The sequence below is a fragment of the Rattus rattus genome, chromosome 3 (assembly GCF_011064425.1).
Source record: "Rattus rattus isolate New Zealand chromosome 3, Rrattus_CSIRO_v1, whole genome shotgun sequence".
NCBI classification, from domain to species: Eukaryota; Metazoa; Chordata; class Mammalia; order Rodentia; family Muridae; genus Rattus; species Rattus rattus.
The window spans coordinates 206,734,516-206,753,162 of record NC_046156.1 but is presented as its reverse complement, the minus strand read 5'-3'; the positions used below and the strand labels follow the sequence as shown (position 1 = coordinate 206,753,162).

Sequence of the window (18,647 nt, the reverse complement as noted above, 5' to 3'; positions counted from 1 at the left end):
TTGGAAAATGTTTTGAATTAAACAAGACACATTTGTTTGTGTTTTCTGTGTTGACATGCGTAAGGAGCTTGGAAGAGCCCACATACATCTTCTGAAACTACATGGCAACACTAAAATGAAAGGTCAAGAAAGCAGTAGGATGTATTTTGGGTTTTCTAAAGAGTGTTTTGTATGAGGAAAGGGTTGCTGTGCTTGAAAACCTCGCTCAATAAGAAACTACAACTTCACTAAGTTCCATGGACACAAGAAAGTCAGCCAAGAGATCACAGCCATGATACAATAGTATCAAGTACAGTGTTTGCTGCACAAAAAAAAATTCCTCGATTATTTGAATCTATATATAAAAGCAGAAAGACCTTCTGTTTTTTCTCATTAAACTTGTTTTAATGGGTCTCAAAATTCTGTGACAGATTTTTGGTCAAGTTGTTTCCATTAAAAAGTACTGATTTTGAAAACTAATAACTTAAAATTGCCACACACACACACACACACACAAACACACACACACACACACACACACACACAAATGGTCCACAAAAACCTCCTTTCCTTCTCAAGGTTTTACGATGCATTGTTATCATTAACCAGTCTTTTACTATTAAACTTAAATGGCCAATTGAGACAAACAGTTCTGAGACCGTTCTTCCCCCACTGATTAAGACTGGGGTGGCAGGTGTTAGGGATAATATTCATTTAGCCTTCTGAGCTTTCTGGACAGACTTGGTGACTTTGCCAGCTCCTGCAGCCTTCTTGTCCACAGCTTTGATGACACCCACAGCAACTGTCTGCCTCATGTCACAAACAGCAAAACGACCAAGTGGAGGATAGTCAGAGAAGCTCTCAACATACATGGCCTTGCCAGGGATCATATCAACAACGGCAGCATCACCAGACTTCAAGAATTTGGGGCCATCTTCCAGCTTCTTACCAGAAGGATGATCGATCTTCTCTTTAAGCTCGGCAAACTTGCATGCTATGTGGGCCATGTGACAATCCAGAACAGGAGCATAGCCAGCACTAATTTGGCCTGGATGGTTCAGGATAATCACCTGAGCAGTGAAGCCAGCTGCTTCCATTGGTGGGTCATTTTTGCTGTCACCAGCAACATTGCCACATCTAACATCTTGGACAGACACGTTCTTTACGTTGAAGCCCACATTGTCCCCAGGCAGAGCTTCACTCAAAGCTTCATGGTGCATTTCCACAGACTTGACTTCAGTTGTTACATTGGAGCAAAGGTAACCACCATGCCAGGTTTGAGAACACCAGTTTCCACTCAGCCCACGGGGACAGTGCCACTGTCCCCAATTCTATAGACATCCTGGAAGGGCAGTCGCAGAGGCTTGTCAGTTGGACGAGCTGGTGGCACAGTGCAGTCCAAAGCTTCCAGCAGTGTGGTGCCACTGGCACTGCCATCTCTGCGGGTGACTTTCCATCCCTTGAACCAAGGCATATAAGCACTTGGCTCCAGCATGTTGTCACCATTCCAACCAGAAATTGGCACAAATGTTACTGTGTCAGGGTTGTAGCCAATTTTCTTAATGTAGGTGCTTAATGATTTCCTCCTATCTCTTCTGACTGTGTGGTGGCTCGGTGGAATCCATTTTGTTGACACCAACAATTAGCTGTTTCACACCCAAGGTGTAAGCCAGAAGAGCATGCTCACAGTTCTGCCTGTTCTTGAAGATACCAGCTTCAAATTCTCCAAAACCAGCAGCAACAATCAGGACAGCACAGTCAGCCTTGATGATGCACAGTCTTGGTGAAGTCTCTGTGTCCTGGGGCATCAATGATAGTCACATAGTACTTGCTGGTCTCAAATTTCCACAGGTAGATGTCAACAGTGATACCATGCTCACACTCAGCTTTCAGTTTGCCCAAGACCCAGGCATACTTGAAGGAGCCTTTTCCCATCTCAGCAGCCTCCTTTTCAAACTTTTCGATGGTTCTTTTATCGATTCCATCACATTTGTAGATCAGGTGGCCGGTTGTGGTGGACTTGACAGAATCTAGGTGTCCCATTACAACGATGCTGATGTGAGTCTTTTCCTTTCCCATTTTTGCTTTGAATTAGCGGTAGCTTTCACAACACCTGCATTCTGACAGCAAACCCATTGTGAAAAAGCACAGACTTTCAAAGTGGACTACAAGTCCCATTATGTAGTGTGCTGTTTATATAAGAAAGCTTCATGCACAGTGATTTAAGTCATTAAAATACATTTAAAGAGTTGTCAGAGTCTAGCAAAAAAAAAGTACAACTTGTGAACCAGACCCAAAGTAGTTTCTATCGCTTAATTAATTGGAAAAATGAAGGTCAAGTATAGTAAATCAGGGTAGACTTTAGTGTCTAAGTGCTTTGTGAGCTCTGCTCTCTAGAAAGTCTTGTCAGAAAAACAGTTTGGCTGAAAGAAATGCCATGCTCAGAATGATGAAAACATGCAACAACATTAAAAGTACACTGCCATCCACTCTCATGACAAAAAAAAGGGGCAGGACAACAACCAGGATGCTACTTCAAAACAATGGTCTTCCATAAGAGCAAAACATTCAACATGAAACGGAAGAGGTATGGGAAACATTAAATGACTCAAGTTGACTCCTAAATCAAATATGATGTTGTATGGGTCTTGTTTGTCTTATTCTTGCTTTTTGTCTTTTATTTTCTTTAGCAGACAAACATTAAAAAAATTCTAACGCTGGACTACCAAGTGAGTCAATAGGAAAAGTCACTTACCACCACCAACCTTGACAGTCTGAGTTCAATCCCCAAGACCCACAGGATGGAAAGAGAAACCAAGATGTCCATAAGTCTTCTTTTGACCTTCACGTGTGTTCCATAACTCAGAGGAGTTTGCACACACATGAGCTCTCAGACACATACGGTAAATAAATAAATAAATGTTTAAAAAAGCAAATTTAACTGAAACCTACTTTGTAATTTCTTTCACCTACATACACCTATATACATTTCACCTACATACAGTTCAGGTTAGATTGAAAAAGCTTGTTTTATATTTGCATGTATCTATGCTGTATTTGAGACACGATGGGAAGTAGCATTAAAAGATTTAGAAATGACTTAGGCATGATCAAGCAATCATTACGTTCTTGACATAAGAGGAAAAACAGATACGTTAAGAAAAAAATTATTCAAATTATGGTAAGGTTCACAGCAGAGATATCAAATAACAGACATAGAAGAAGAAAATTTAATCCTGGCTATGTTCTAGGAGAAACATGCTAACACTGTGTCTCTTCCTAATGCAGAAACGTGCAAATGTCAAACCAAAATACCACAGTGTTGTTAGGACAAACCATTATTCTCACTAGATTCAATATACTTTTCTGTAAGAGAAAGCTGTTAGTTAGATCATTTTAGCTTCTTTTAACGTTTTAAAACAATTGATTGATTGATCGATCGATTTGGTTGATTGACTGATTTTAAGTACACTGTATCTGTTTTCAGACACACCAGAAGAGGGCATCAGATCTCATTACAGATGGTTGTGAGCCACCATGTGGTTGCTGGGATTTCAACTCAGGGCCTCTAGAAGAGCAGTTAGTGCTCTTAACCACTGAGCCATCTCTCCAGCCTGACTTCTTTTAATTTTGAAACAGCATTATACAATCTATGTAAGTGTTATTGGAAGAGAAGAGCTGGCGGGGGAAGTTAAGACTGATGAAAAACTAGAGGTCCCAGATTCTGAAGTTACTTGACAATTCTTTCTGTTTGCATGAGCTGAGAGGTGGGCTAATTTTGAATCATTTCAGCATTTTCACGATACCAAATTAATTTGCCTCTACGCTTAAAAGAAATATAACAGCAGGCATTTACACTAGCGAACTTGACATTTAGGTCAGTGTTACTGAAGAATTACTGCATCTTATACAAGGAAACTAGCAGTAATTAGGCCCAAAAGGAGAAATGTTTCCTCTTGTTCTTTTTCTCAGTTGCTGATAGAGTTTAGCCTTTGGTATCTTAATTTAGTCATATGTTGGAAACTCTAGACAATGAGAGGAAAGAATCATAGATCTCCTACTACTCTGTAGAATCAATAGGCTGGGCCGGTCTCTGAAAGGATTTGAGATATAAGTGCATTGTAAGGCCTCTTCCACAGGCAAGACCCCTTCCAAAAATTGTTCAACAGTTTAAAAAAATAAATGGAGATTTCTGATGATTTTATCACAAAAATATCAGAAAATTATATATATATACATAGAGAGAGAGAGAGAGAGACGCATAAGAAGTCACACACACACACACACACACACACACACACACACACACACACACACACACACACATGTTCTGGGATGTTCTTTATAAAACCCTAACAAATCCATATCCTAAACTGACATGCCAAAAGAGAAATGTCAAAAGAGAAGCAATTCTTTGTTTATGGAAAATAGAAAAACCTTATCGTACTATCAACCTTAGCACAAACATACATAACACTTCAATGCAACAATATTCTTCTTTAAACTAATCTAATAGAATCTAACGAAAGACAAGTTGTTGTAAATATCTCTATGCATTATCTTCTCGTTTCTGTAGCCTGTTCCTGACCTTGGCACTTCACTCCTCTCCCCTCTTAAATGCTCTTCTTATACAAGTCTGTTCAATCCTTTCCTTCTACTTCTAACAACTCAAAAATATTTTCCATTGTTTCAAATTAACCAAAGTTCTACATTCCAGGCTTTTGTGAGCAAGTTTGCCCTATATCAACCTTGATGGATTAGCTAATTCACCCATTTTACCCTTCAAAGACTAGATATAAATCATTCTAGCCCAATTAGACTTGACAACCTTTCCTTTGAAAGTTATAAGAAAAGAACAAAAGTGAAATACAAAGAAGGCCATGTTTATTTATAGTTATTACTGGTTAAATTTTAAAAGAACTACACAGATGCAAGGGGAAATCAATATTCCAGTGACTGATACTGTAATTCTAAGATAATAACAGTATTTTCTCACTAACCTCAACCTGGTTTCTCAAATGAATGAAGCAGTTCATCTTCATTGATTATCATTTACACAATCATTCATCAGCCAAGCATGCAAGAAAAATGTTTATTATGTTTCCTTTAATTATATTAGATCAATAACAATAATACAATTATTAATCAACTTTTGAAGATTTATTATTTATGTCATTAGCTATTAAATGCAAAACACTCTAAAGTAACTCATTCAATACTCTCCTTTAGCCTTATTTTATTTTCTACATACAAATAATCTCCCTTACTATCAGTTTCAATGGTAGCAATAACCATTTTTGGTAAGTTTCTAACTGCAATGATATCAGGGGAAACTAAAGATGCAAAAATATGATATGTTCTCAGAGAACTCATAGACATCACAGGGAAGCAGAGAGATCCTATTGGTCCTAAGGTGGAATTGAGAAGAAGGAAGAAGATATAGATAATACTTGAAGAAGTTTTTTCTGCACATCTCTGTGCATCTATCTCTTTGAGTTTCGTTTTATTCTGATTTTTGATACACTTCATCTCCAATTAGTTCTCATCATCTCTAATTAGTCACCTTTGTGCAAATTGAAATCTCCTAATATTTTTTTTAAGAAACAAAACTGAATGTGAGTAGAGAAAAATATAGCTAATAATGAAATACATGATAATTTATTTGGGGGAAATGAAAGAGCAGCTTGGATATTCTGTACAGAATAAACACGGAGAGGAGCTGATTAAGGAAAAGCTAATTGATGATCCCTGGAAAAGGGAAGGCAACCCCAGGAACAAATATAGGCACATGAAGGCATGTACTTCTATGGAGTGGACACTATTTATCACTCGCTGTGGTATCCATTTGGACTTCTGGAGGAGCACAGCTCTTAACATTTGAACAATTTATTGCCTAATTATTTCATTTGCCCTTTTGAAGAGTCGGTCTGCAGAACCGTTGCTGAATGAGAGCGCAGAACGCGGGCCTTGAAAGGCTCCCTTCCCCCATCGCATTAAACGTAAAATAACCTTTTATCAAATGCTTTGTGACCATTTAGAATATTGAATTTGTATTTTAATCATTGAGTTCAACAGGAATATAGCCAGTGGGAAGGACTTAATTACAAACGATGTCTTTCTCATGGTTATGCCCGCAATCCCAAGAGGCGCTTTAATGAAGTTCTGAGCCCTCAGACAGAAAGGTCAAATGGCTTTTCTCCCCCAGTGCCTCAGAGTGCACGTAGTTGCACCTTTATCTTAGCAGATGTTCAACCAGGTATAATATTAGCCGGAGGCAAAAATTCCAGGAAACAAGAGTTCACAGGGAAGCAGTTCTCTGGAATTTAATGGATAATAGAACAGCCTGTTTGGGAGCTTGAAGAGGCGATGAATTGAGATAATCTCCATTTGAATATAAATGTATGTTTTATTACTAGTATAATATGCCAGGAGGAATAACATTCTGCTTGGGAATAAATTTATTCCATATCAAAGACTAACAATATTTTAGGTGTCTATTTTTTTAATGTTGAAAACTGCTACTGTTATGTTCATATTATACACACATCCAATCCTGAATGAGGAAAAAAATGAACTATGAATTAGGGGGAAAGATGCTTGAATATCCTAATTTGATTTTCTCTGGTTAGTCAAATTATCTTACCATAAGGAAAAGAACGAAAAGTTACACTTTATAACACCATTAATTTTGTTAATAAATAATTATAGAGACTCTTCAATACAGAGTACTTTTTGGTATAAATTTTCTTGAAAAGATACTCATATCTAAATGTCTATGATTTATACCATTATAAACTATATTTTAAGTGAAGAAAATATAGCTCTATATTTATTTGCACATTTATTGTAACTATTTCAACCTAAGTTTAATGGCTGTGCTCTAATGCAAAATTTGAACAATTGAGCTAAATAGTGTATACCTTTACCAAAAGTCTTCTTGATGAACATTCACTGAAAACACACACACACACACACACACACACACACACACACACACACACAGAGTCTTTCAGTTAAAAAGAAAGCAAATTACCTGACTTCAATCACTGGGGTTGTATATAACATCCACCCAAACAGTCCTGAGCAACACTCTAAGACACATACGCTCCACAAGGTACATACTTGTGGTAAGAAAGACTATGGACCTTTCAACCAAGACTAGTTACCAAGCAAACTGGAAGTACAAGCTGGGGACAGGACTGGAGAAAGGTGGACGAGGATGGTCAAGAGTAGCAGAGTTAAGCGGCCTTCCTTCATTCCCCAAAACCTACCTCAAATTGCTGAGGCCATACCTGAAATACTGAACACTGAAAGAATGTTACTTAGAATGGTGTGGCTAATCTGCAAAATGAAACATCATCTATTATAAGTAATAAGACAAGAATGACTGAAATTGCCCAGTACAGTGTTGAAATAAGTGTATATACAATAGAACACACACACACACACACACACACACACACACACAGAAAGAGGGGGGAGGGAAGGAGAGAGAGAGAGAGAGAGAGAGAGAGAGAGAGAGAGAGAGAGAGAGAGAGAGAGAGAACAAGCCATCCTGAACCATCCTATCTGATTTACTTCCCAGGCAACTGCATGAAATTGCGGTTTTAATCTGAAGGAACAAGGGTAGTATTTAAACTCTTTTTATACAATTTCATGCCCACTCACCACCAGCAGCCTTACCACCTTTATGGTGCTTTAATATAAAAATTGTACTGTATTTGCTTTTAAGTCTAATTCTTCTACGCTTTTTAAAATTCCCACTACCCTGATCATTTTCAAGAAATTGCATATAGTCTTCTTAGCTGAGAAGCAGAGTTGTGCTTTATTTTTATTGGCAGTTAATGTGGGACTTTAAATACCAGCTGTCTTAGGAATCACCAAATGATTGACATAAAACTGCAAAACGTATAGCCTCTTCCCTGGTTGGAGAAACACAATAAAAGGAAGGCAAGCATTTTGCCCAGATTTCGGGATGCAAGAAAGGTATGTGGTTGCCTGTTGAATAACGGCTTTCCTTTGTCAAATCTAATTGTCTTTTCTTAGACACATGCTTTGTATTTACAAAATAAAAATGAAATGGAGAAATAAAGTCTACCCCACATACACCTAAATCCCCAAAGACCCAATGTTAAGGCGAGGTGGGAGTCAGTGCGGTGCACTCATGTAAGCAAGACCTCTGAGACAGCTTACACAAAAGGTGGAAAGAATATGCCCCACCGTGAGGTTAGCCCTCTGCCACCGCACCGCCACCGCTTTCCCTGCCTCCCTCTGGAGTCCTGACCACAGCGCTCCATTTGGGCTTTATCTCTAAGACCGTAGCGCCGCTCTCCGCCAGCCAAAGGACTCAGATCTTCAGCCTCTGCCACCAGTAGCGCTTCTGCCCAGTCACCTAACCGACCCAGAGTCCCCAATCACCCTCTATCCAGCCTGCCTCCCTGGCTTATCTGCCAAGAGTCTGGGGCCACCAGTCTCTCTGTCCCTGGTCCCTACACACGCCCGCGCCCCTCCCCTCCAGAGCTGTGGTCCCCGCAGTGACGAGCCTACAGGGACCGCGGAGATGCTGCCCAGGGCCCCATCATTCTACACCGGCTCTCAGGCGGTGGCTCTCTCCGCCTGCCTCCCGGCCCGTGGGCCCCTAGAGCTTGTTTGCTCGTCCTCAACCCAGAGGCCAGATCAGTTCCCTCCTCCGCCGCTTCGGCAGCCCCTTGCTTCCTGCTGTGTGTTACTTTCTTTTCCGCCTTTCCTAGGCCCAATCAAAGGTGGCTCTGTTATTGAAATGCGAAGCCGTTTCCTCTCCAAACCCCTTGGCTGCTCAAGGCGGGAATCAATGGACCTATATACTCTCCCTCGAGTTATAAATAAATGTCTATTTGTTCAGGAGGCGTTTACCCGCGTGTCCCAGCATCTTCCCCAGTAGTTATTTTAAGTGTGTGTGTGTGTGTGTGTGTGTGTGTGTGTGTGTGTGTGTGTGTGTGCTCGCGCGCGCCCTAGTCCTGTGACATCTGGTTCTAATACTGAGTGTGGATCTATAACCCAGTCCCACCCACCCAGACTCCCCCTTGCATTCCTCACTCTATAAATAAACTCAGGTTCTTAGGCGCTATCATCTAAGGACACAATAGCAGTTGTGGCTTAAAGGAGATTTAATCCAACATTGATACTGAGTCCCCCGCAGCCAACAATTGGGGCAGAACAAGCAATTTGGGTAAAAGTTTGGTCCTCTGTTGTTCTACTTGTCTATAGGAGAAAGACCTCTCTCTTCCAGGCTTGGATTTTCCTTCTAAGAAAATACTATAACTACAAGGTGACAACTGTGTAGGGGGGTCAGTAGAGGCTACAAGTCATCCCGCAGACCCCTCACAGCATCTCCTGTGGTGATAACCTGGAGTAGACAGAGAGCAGAGGGTATGGTGTGGGTGGGGGCTTGTGGTTGGGCCTGCCGCTTTTCCTGAACTCCAGAGCTGAATCCTCCGGATCTGAGCAGAGCGAGTCATCTAAGAGACTGCTGTTTTACAAGGTCTGGGCACAGAGCTGCCCCTCCCTTCCCCCCCTGAAGTTTGCATGGAGTGCAGTTAGGCTGTAATTAGAGGATCTGGGAGGAGAAGTCTCCTGGTGACGCTTTGCTTTTCTCCTGCTCTTGGTGAGAAGTGCCTCCTTCATGCTCGGATCAGGACCTCTGCCATCCAGCACCACAAAGAGACATTCTGCACACACGCGCTCGAACACACACGCACACACACACACCCATACCCACACCCACACCGCACTCGCCCAGAGACAAACTTAAGGTCAGGAGGAGCATTAGCTTCACTCCATCTCCAACTCCCAGCTAAGTGGGACTCGAAGCTTCTGAACTGGAATTCAGGACAAGGTAAAACTTCCATCATTTCTGTTTGGTGGGTCTTCCTCCCTCATTCAGAGGTAGCTTGGTGCTTTATATATTTCATAGCATTGCACATATAATGTTTGTATGTAAACAAACTGCATTGCTTTCTTCAGTCTATACAACATAGCATCTCCACTTTTTAAACTTTACTGTCAGATAAAATATCATTGCAACAAACAGGTTCCGTCTAGACTCGAAGAAAGAATTAACTCAAGATTTCCTAGCGTTTGCAACTGCTGCTATGAATCTGAGGGGCACGCTGTTCCAAATGGTGGCTTTTCCATCTGTATTTCAACAAGCAGTTTTATAGCAGCCGAGATGAGAGAAGGGTAGTACAGGATGGAGGAGAGCTGTGAAATAGAAATGTCCATCCCAGAGTTATGACTTCTGTCTTAGGGGATATATAGGTTTATGTGAAAAAGAAGGTTACTTCAGTCAGAGCTAATGAATGTTAGATTAACAGCCTTTGGAACGTCATACTGTGCCTAGGTCTCTCTAGGTAATTTTAAAATTAAGAACAGATAATTATGATGCCCTGTTTTTTGGTAGAGAATGATGTCAATGGCCGATATCAATGTCCTAAAAATATTTCAAGTAACAGCTGTTAAGAGCACTTTTTAAAAAGTTGTCTAAAGGAGTTATTTGTACTTTGAAGCCATTAAGGAAAGCAAACCTAAACTCCTAGGGTTAGACTAAGCTGCTCTCTTCTGTTGAATATGCCTGTTGTGTCCAAATAACACAGTCTGTTCCTTTGAAAATAAGTTGTTTTATTTTCATTTATCACTGGAAAAGTACACAAAGTAGCCAGTACATTTGGGGAGAGTTTGAGGGTGGAAAATGTCCCTGTTAGTGGTCCAGTGTGATGTCATAAAATCAAATATATTGGCTGGCTGCTTAGAACCTAACGGTTATTAAGAAATAAAGTCTGTGAATTAATTTTCTAGTAAATGTAATATTTATTCATTCCAAATGTAGTTTCTGGTAGCCATTTTTATTTGATTATTTCAGTATGCTAAGTTTTGAGTAATGTTATACACATTTTAATGATAGAGTAGAACTATTATCTAATAAAAATATATCATCAGGAATTTATTTATTTGAATGAGAGCATCTTAAGTTTATTTAATAAAACAGAATGTTTGCCAAAAGAGTCTTGACTAGCAAGTTTATATGTATATGTGATATATATTCATACATAATATATATAAATATGTATGAATAGCCTCAGGTAAGAAGACCAGTGGTCGATGGGAAGAACCCACCCAGAGGCCAGTCTTTCAAACAGGAGTGCCCAGTGGGCCCTGGCTTTCTGTGAGAGGGGAACATGGTGTTCTTATGAAGTGAGCCTTTTACTTCTAACAAGGCTCTGTCTCTGAGAGGAATGACTGACACTAATTTAGAAATGCTGAGGAAACCTTCACAGAGAAGAATCGATTCATTATGTCCCTGGTGGTTTCAGTTCGTTTTCCTTCCTTTGGGAGAAAGAAACGCATCCAGTATAAATACATTCTGGGTATACAGAAAAATACCTTACAGTGGATAGGTTTTTGAACAGTCCTCTCTTTTAGGGTTGTGGGTGTGACGTACTAGTGTTTCCTAAAGACTGTCTTCATCTTCATAAAGATGAACACAGACCATATTCAGGAGATGGCTCCCTTCAGAAAATACCAGTTTCTCTTTCCTTTTATCCCAGATGTATATTTTTCCAGATTACAGTTTTAAGATTAATAGTATCTCCCCAATTAAAATTCAAGTAGCAGCCAAGGGCAAATTTGGAAACAATTTTTTTACATCATAGTCTTCTGTTGCTTCCAATTAATTTCTCAACCACTTGCAGTCATTACTTCTAACCACATCACTTAGTCTATGTCATTTAAATTTACTTACCCTGTCATTCAAAAGGTAGCAAAATGTTAGGGGAAGTAAAGGAGGGGGGAAAAAAACAGAATATGAGTATGCTAGAGATTTTAATCAATATTGTCTGAGAAGTATTAGAGGAAACAGCTGATTAAACAAATATTAGATGTAGCAAGGGTACGATGGTATAAATTAATAACACAGCTCTTCATTTGCTGTATGAATGGGAGGGCCTGTATGTAGTTTAGGGTGAAGCATGGTCCCTTATCGCCACCTAGTGGACTTATACAGAAGACTTTCTTACCAGCCTCTAAAATTGACTGGTTTGGGGGGTTAATTACATGAAAATTGACTAGTTTGTTTCCTTGATACATTTTACCCTTAACTAAATGACAGACTGTGGAGTGGATGCTAAGAGCAGAAATTAAAACAAGTGTAATTTTTATGTAGATTAAAAGTCAAGGCCTCTCTGAACAGCTTATTGAATTCCCAGTGGTTGCATTTCAAATCGCTCGGTTATTAACTGTCAGCTTTTTAAACTAGAGAGATAGTTTAATTACACAACTCACATCTAATGTAAATAAGTATCAGTAGACAACTCCAGGGAAGGCAGAGAGAACCCTGTCCTAATTAGTTTCTCAAATAGAAACAAATTTTTGTATATTTTGCTATTAACTGCGTCTGTCTGGATAAGGAATTGCTACTTTAAAGGGTTAACAGAGACACCAGCGTGTTTTACTGCATAACCTGTATGTTTTGAAGTAGATGGACAAGGATAGCCAATGTAGCTTTCAGGTATAAGGTTTATTTTATGAAATGCTCTTAAACACTAATAATTAGCATCTTTACTGGTCACATGAAATTTTAAAACAGACTTTGCTTTTGTGAAGTTCATATGACAAAAGAAATCTTCTTAGACAGGCGTTTTTGTGTGAAGAAACACTGTTTGACGCAGACAGTAGGATATTATTGGGGACTGCTAATTCGAAGCACCTTTTTTCTAAGAGATGTATGAACTATTACTCCCGTGGGTTCTGTGCAAGACGTACAACCTAATGGCAGCAGGGCTGAGATGGAAAGGAATAGAGTTGAGGTGCAAAGCCCAGTTGGAAAGTGTTGAGCCTCATTAGAAAATATCCAATGGATAGGTCACGTGCTGAGCTGCTGAGATGCACTAGACCAGTGTAGACGGGACTGCCGTCATGAAATAAGGACCTTTTTGTTTAGGGAGTTCTGGGTTTGGGTTTCCTGTTTCTTTTCTTGTTTGGCCCTGGGGCCCGACCCACACAGTGACAAAAACCACCCACTCACCAAGTCCTCTTTCAGGAATGTCACCAAACTGGAGTCTAAGTTTAACAGAGGTGAATAGAGAATCAGGGCCCTCGCTCATGTAAAGAGAGATGGGTTTCCTTAGTCTTCCCGGCAATGGGCCATTATCTATAAGGTGAACATAATTTCAATACTTTATCTGGCCGCCATGCAATAGAGAAGAAAGCCTGCATTTATTCAGTGCGCGTGCTCAGAAGAGACTGCCTGAAAGTCAGATGCCTGAGTGTGGTGGACGTTCCGTCAGGAATTACAAAGTTGGTACAGTTCTGAAGTCTACCGGTGACTTCAGGATGCTGGCCAGACACAAGCCTATGAGGGAATCTGGAGCTACTCTCTCCCAAGTGTGAGGTGACTGGAGTTGGTCTGTGTGCTCAGAACTCTGGGTGATGTCTCGGCGCACTCTAGGGGATTGGGAAAGTGAGCTGTGGAATTAAGATTCTTAGCTACGTTTCCCAAAGCGAGCCAAGCTTCTGGTTTTTGTTTTGTTTTGTCTTGTCCTGTTTGTCTGTTGGATGTCAATGACACCGCACGCCTTTTAGGATCTGTTCGTTTGCCTGCACTTGCTCGCTTTCGCCTGTCCGTGAAACTGGAAATGAAACTCTGGCGCTTCCTCATGCCAGGCAAGCACATTTGTTACAGCAGGAGTCTCTTTATAAAACAAAACAGAAGCCCATAGAATAATAAAAACAAACAAAAAAAAATCAGAGAAAGTTTTGACTCTATTCTGTCAGGGTAACAGTATCTTCCCTTCTACCTGCCAGTTCTAAAATTCTGAAGCCAATTCAGCATTATTTGGTTGGTTGTTAAATTCTGATTCCTGGAAATTCCAATTAAATTAAATCATTTCTACAATCTTATAAGTGGTCTTGGATTTCAGTCTTCATAATATATGTGAATATATTATTCTTGTTCTTGCTTGGAGGACCAACTCTTTCTAGCATCGATCTTTTCAGTCAGAAAAACTGTAGTGTACACTAGCTATATCACGCATAGTAGCAGTGCTATACACTGTAGCTGCCCCACACTTTACATTAGGGAAATCCACTGTAAAATAATCACAGCCAGAACGTCAAAATTGATGGTGCTGGGCCTAAAGCTTTACAGAATTCTGAAGTATATTTTGAGTAATAGAAACAAGCCAGAAAAGATATAGGTGCCTACTTCTGGTATACAGGCAATTTTGAAGCTGTATCTTTAAAAGTCGTTTCCATTTCAAATAGCTGAGGTGATGGGGGCTGTGGCTCTTTGGTAGTGTGGGCACAGTTAGGTCTAAGAAGAAAGCCATGATACACCGTACCCCAGCAGTTCTGGGGGTCGGAAAATGCCTTGTTCAGACTAACGGGAAAAGCAAACTTGCATCTGTGCATCCGTGCTATCCTCTAGTTTGCACGTAAAACTCAGACTGAGCAAGGGAGATTTAGTGCTTATGGTTTGCACCAGGCAAGTCTCATGCTAGGTGCTACACACAGTAATTTGCACAAGGCATTCTCGAATTAGTGGAGAAGGCAGGTGACACACATCAGGAATCACAACTTCAATCTGCCAAAGAAATAGGATTTGCCTTCCCCCATGGCCTTTGTCTCTTTCCTTGCAGTTATCCAAACGTCCCAACCCCTTGTATACTACCATAAACTGAGATCAGTGTTCTCCACACTCCACTCCCAGGGGATCAGTTGCTTATCTAGTTCACTGACTTCACTACCTCTAAGAATGAAAAGAGTTCTACTGGTGGTGCATCTACATCTCAAGCCCTTTATCTCGTAAAGTAAATGTTTTGTTTTAAGTAAAAGAATTTAAAGCATCTGGAGGCATCTGGTGCTTGCCCCAAAGGGGGTAATTTCAGAGTCTTCAATCTCTGAGTTGTCACTGTTTCTTGTGAGCGCTCCCTCAAGGCCTGTTTGTAAGACCTCTGGCTCCTGGTGACTGGACCCTTTGAGCTGAGCCAGATCCACTCCCCTTTCTACCTCTTCCAGGAATTTGAGCAGAAAACATCTCTACTTCTACCCCCAGGGCATCAAATGCCCTTCCTGTTGAGGCTCCCTGCTGACTTTGTCATTATCCATTAAGTCCTTTGCCCTTTGCTGCAGAGTTTTGATTGTGACCCAGTGACAAAGTGAGACTCAGAGATATTTGTGTGCTACTCTTTGGGCCTCCAATGCCAACATATAGTTTCAGCTGTAGGGAGAAGAGATGGTGGTATATAGAGTGTAATCAAGGTTTAGTATATAAAGTCCAGAGAGTGATGAGGTTGGAAGAAAATAGGTAGAGGTACACACAGGAGAAGCAGCCATTGTGTTGAAAATTTGGGTCACAGCCAGCATCATTCAGATCTGCGAGGTTTAGGATTAGGTACAATCGATTTAGAAAATGTGTCACACCGATACTGAGTGAAGTCTTTTCATGTGTGAAATACATTTTGTAAATAAATAAGTAACTATCACAGTAAAAAGCTGCCTTCCTTTTACAAAAACAGGCCTGATTAACATAAGACATATTGATCGTTATATTTTATTATGTCTCGAATAAGTTTGACTATGTTTTGAAAAGTTTTTATGTGTATGAATTTTGCCTGCATTCTGATTTGCATATTTCTGCAGTGCCTGCAGAAGCCAGAAGATGGCATCAGGGGCCTCTGCACTTGAAGTTACAGACTTTATTTTCTTTCCCTTGTTATAGCATGTCTCTGTCACTGTAGTTTGGTGTTCCTGTAAGACGCTCTTCTGAGCCAGGACACTAAGGAGAGCCTGCCATCTGCTCCCTAAGGCTGTCGGTCCTGATTTGAAGACCTGGCATCCTTCTCTTTCTTTCTAGAACCTAGAGGAGCCAACTCTGACCTTTCTTACCCACCTAGCTGGGCCATACAATATCAGACATTGAGTAGTGGATACCGGAGGACTCAAATGGGACGATGTCTGCTTTTCAGTATCTAATCCTCTCTTGATCCTAGGCCATTCCCTGCCTCTCTTTAATTCATATAGGTCTTCTTTTCTGTCACTGCCAACTTCATAAATTTTCTCAGCTTCAATTATTATAGCAGTAAATTCAATTTTTACATGAATTAAAAAATAAATTAGCTTAAACCAGTAAATTTCAATAACTAAATGATTTCAATAAATCTCTAAATTGAAAAATAAAATGAGGGGTAGAGGATGGGAATAGAAGGTTGGGGGCAGAGCCATTTCCTAGCAGGTGGGAGGCCCTGGATTAGATGTAATACCACCTTCAAAAACAAGCTAACTAAAGAACAAAGAAGAGAGCAAACAACTGAAAACAAATCTAAACGTAAGCAATCAGTAAAGAGGCCTTTGCCCTATAGAGGGTGCAGGAGAGAAGGTGCAGTAGAAAGTGCAGGAGAGAGTTTAGTAGAAGGTGGGGGGGTTGCGGTGCAGGAGAAGGTACAGGAGAGGGTGCAGGAGAGGGTGCAGTAGAAGGAGCACTACAGGGTGCACTAGAGGGCGCACTGACTGTGTTAGGGAAAGATTCTAGGAAGATGAGAGTGAGTCAAGAGTCAATGGCAGTGAGAGGAGAGACGGACGCTGGCCCCTGAGACAGTAAAATACTCTTGGTGAAAATGGTGAGTGGAATTGAGGAACTACCCATGGTGACAGGCAAATTGAATCAACATGTATGTCTAGGCCAGAAGTCAGGCAGAAAATGGAGATTTTGAACCTTTAACATTAAACTGTTAATACTTTTTTTAAAAAAAACTCATTTAGAAGAAGGTCAGAGAGCACATTCGGGGTGCAAGGGGAAGCTAAACCCCAGGGGGAAACCGGTAGAGAGCATTTTGCCATGCGAGCTGCTGCGTGTTTGTTTGGATTCTGAGGTTTGAGCCCATGGCGTCTCCCTCCTCCCCCTCCCCTCCTCTCCCCTCCCCCTCCTGTCCCTTCTCCCTTCCCCTTATCTTTCCTTCTGTCCCTCCTCTCTCCCTCTCTTACACACACGCACACACACACACACACACACACACACACACACACACACACACACTGTCCTCTGTCCCCTCTTTCTCTGTCTCGACTCCCCTCTTAACTCCCCTTCCCATGCCCCCAAATAAACTCTATTTTATACTAGAGTACTATATAATATACTAGAACCTCAGGGGAGGGATGCCTCAGCCTGGGCCCCCTGAGGTACCACCTCCCACTTACCATATCCTTGGTTTTATAAAAACACACCATTAACAGCCGCATTCCATCGATCTCCACATCTTGCAGCCCTCCTCGACCCTCTGCACAGACAAAATGCCAGACATGCTTGCTGAATTAAATGAAATTAAAGTGGCATTTCCAAGCCTTGATGCTCTAATGACAGACTGTCATAATGATAACTGTGAACAATGAACAAGACCTCAGAATGCCTGCATTGAAGCTATTTATCCAATTGCATCCAGTACTTAGTTACCGTTAAACATACGCTGTTGCATTCTGTTGTTTACATTTCAGCAGTCCATGTGTGGTGCAGATGGTAACTCACCAGAATACTTGATTAACCATAGCCACAGTGTTTGCCCTGACATATGAATGAATTGCCCAGAGGATGGAGGGTAGGTCAAGGACACTTAGCATCCATTCACTAGTTCCTGGACTCTCAAGACTTCAATTTTTTAAGTCAAATTTAGAGTTGTAATTTTTTCTAATTCGTTTACCCCATTGAAGTACCAGGTCAAATGCAATGAATAATTGAACAATTTTAACATAAGCCTGTCCGAAATTTTGCATGAATATACTTCTTACACGAAACAAAAATATCTTGTACATCTGAGATTCAAATTTAACTAAATGTTCTGGGTAAAGCTGTCACCCCCACCTTCACTGGGAGTCACTAGAACTTATCACACAAAAATACTTTCATGAAGCTTTGGGACACTCTCCAAAGATCCTGAACGTTATGTATTTGTGTGGCGTGTGTGTGTGTGTGTGTGTGTGTGTGTGTGTGTGTGTGTGTGTGTGTGTCTGTGTCTGTGTCTGTGTCTGTGAATAAAAGCATTGCACCAGCTCTAAATTTAGTTTTTATTAATGAGAATATTGTATTGAAAACAAATAAATAAACAAGCCATCAGGCATGGTAGCCTACGCTTATTATCCCTGCTCCTAGGATAGCTGAGGCAGGAAGATTGTGAATTCAGGTAAGCCTTGACTGCATAATAAAACTTCAAATAACATTGTCAAATTGTAACGTATTAAGACATAGATTTATAGAAAACATTTCACTGCGCTGTCGCGAGCCTTGAGTGTGTATTAATTAGTGCTCGCATTTCCAGGTTTTACGTACCAGAAATAATTATATGACAAAACTATCATAAGTAGATGATACATTCATAAAAATATCGGAGGTACAAGAAGTATAAACCCAAATGTTCTAACAGCAAGGATCTGGAGGAGTGTTTCCTCCTTGTTGACTATTTTGCTGTTTGCTGCCACCTTGTGGTCCTGGTAGGGATTGCCCAGTACAACAAATGGGTAATAACTTGATGGATCAATACCGCCTCACCTGTGAGCTTTACAACAGTACCAAGAAAGCTCCAGGAGACTAACTCAAATACTTTCTGAGTTTACCTTCAAATAGTTTCATCATTTTTAAGATAATCGCT

The 18,647-nt window shown here is 40.6% G+C and overlaps 1 protein-coding gene and 1 pseudogene across 2 annotated transcripts in view; one reads left to right on the top strand and one right to left on the bottom strand.

Moving 5' to 3' along the window:
* Positions 1–579: 579 nt before the first annotated feature.
* LOC116895694 lies at positions 580–2,058 on the bottom strand (annotated as a pseudogene). Its single transcript, XR_004387302.1, has one exon. The product of XR_004387302.1 is annotated as an elongation factor 1-alpha 1-like (transcript).
* A 7,746-nt stretch (positions 2,059–9,804) lies between these two features.
* Hapln1 (hyaluronan and proteoglycan link protein 1) overlaps positions 9,805–18,647 on the top strand; it is a 64,413-nt gene continuing 55,570 nt past the window's right edge. Inside the window, exon 1 of the mRNA XM_032899066.1 lies at positions 9,805–9,853. The gene's annotated coding sequence lies outside the window, so the exon portion shown is untranslated. The remainder of the gene's footprint in view (positions 9,854–18,647) is intronic.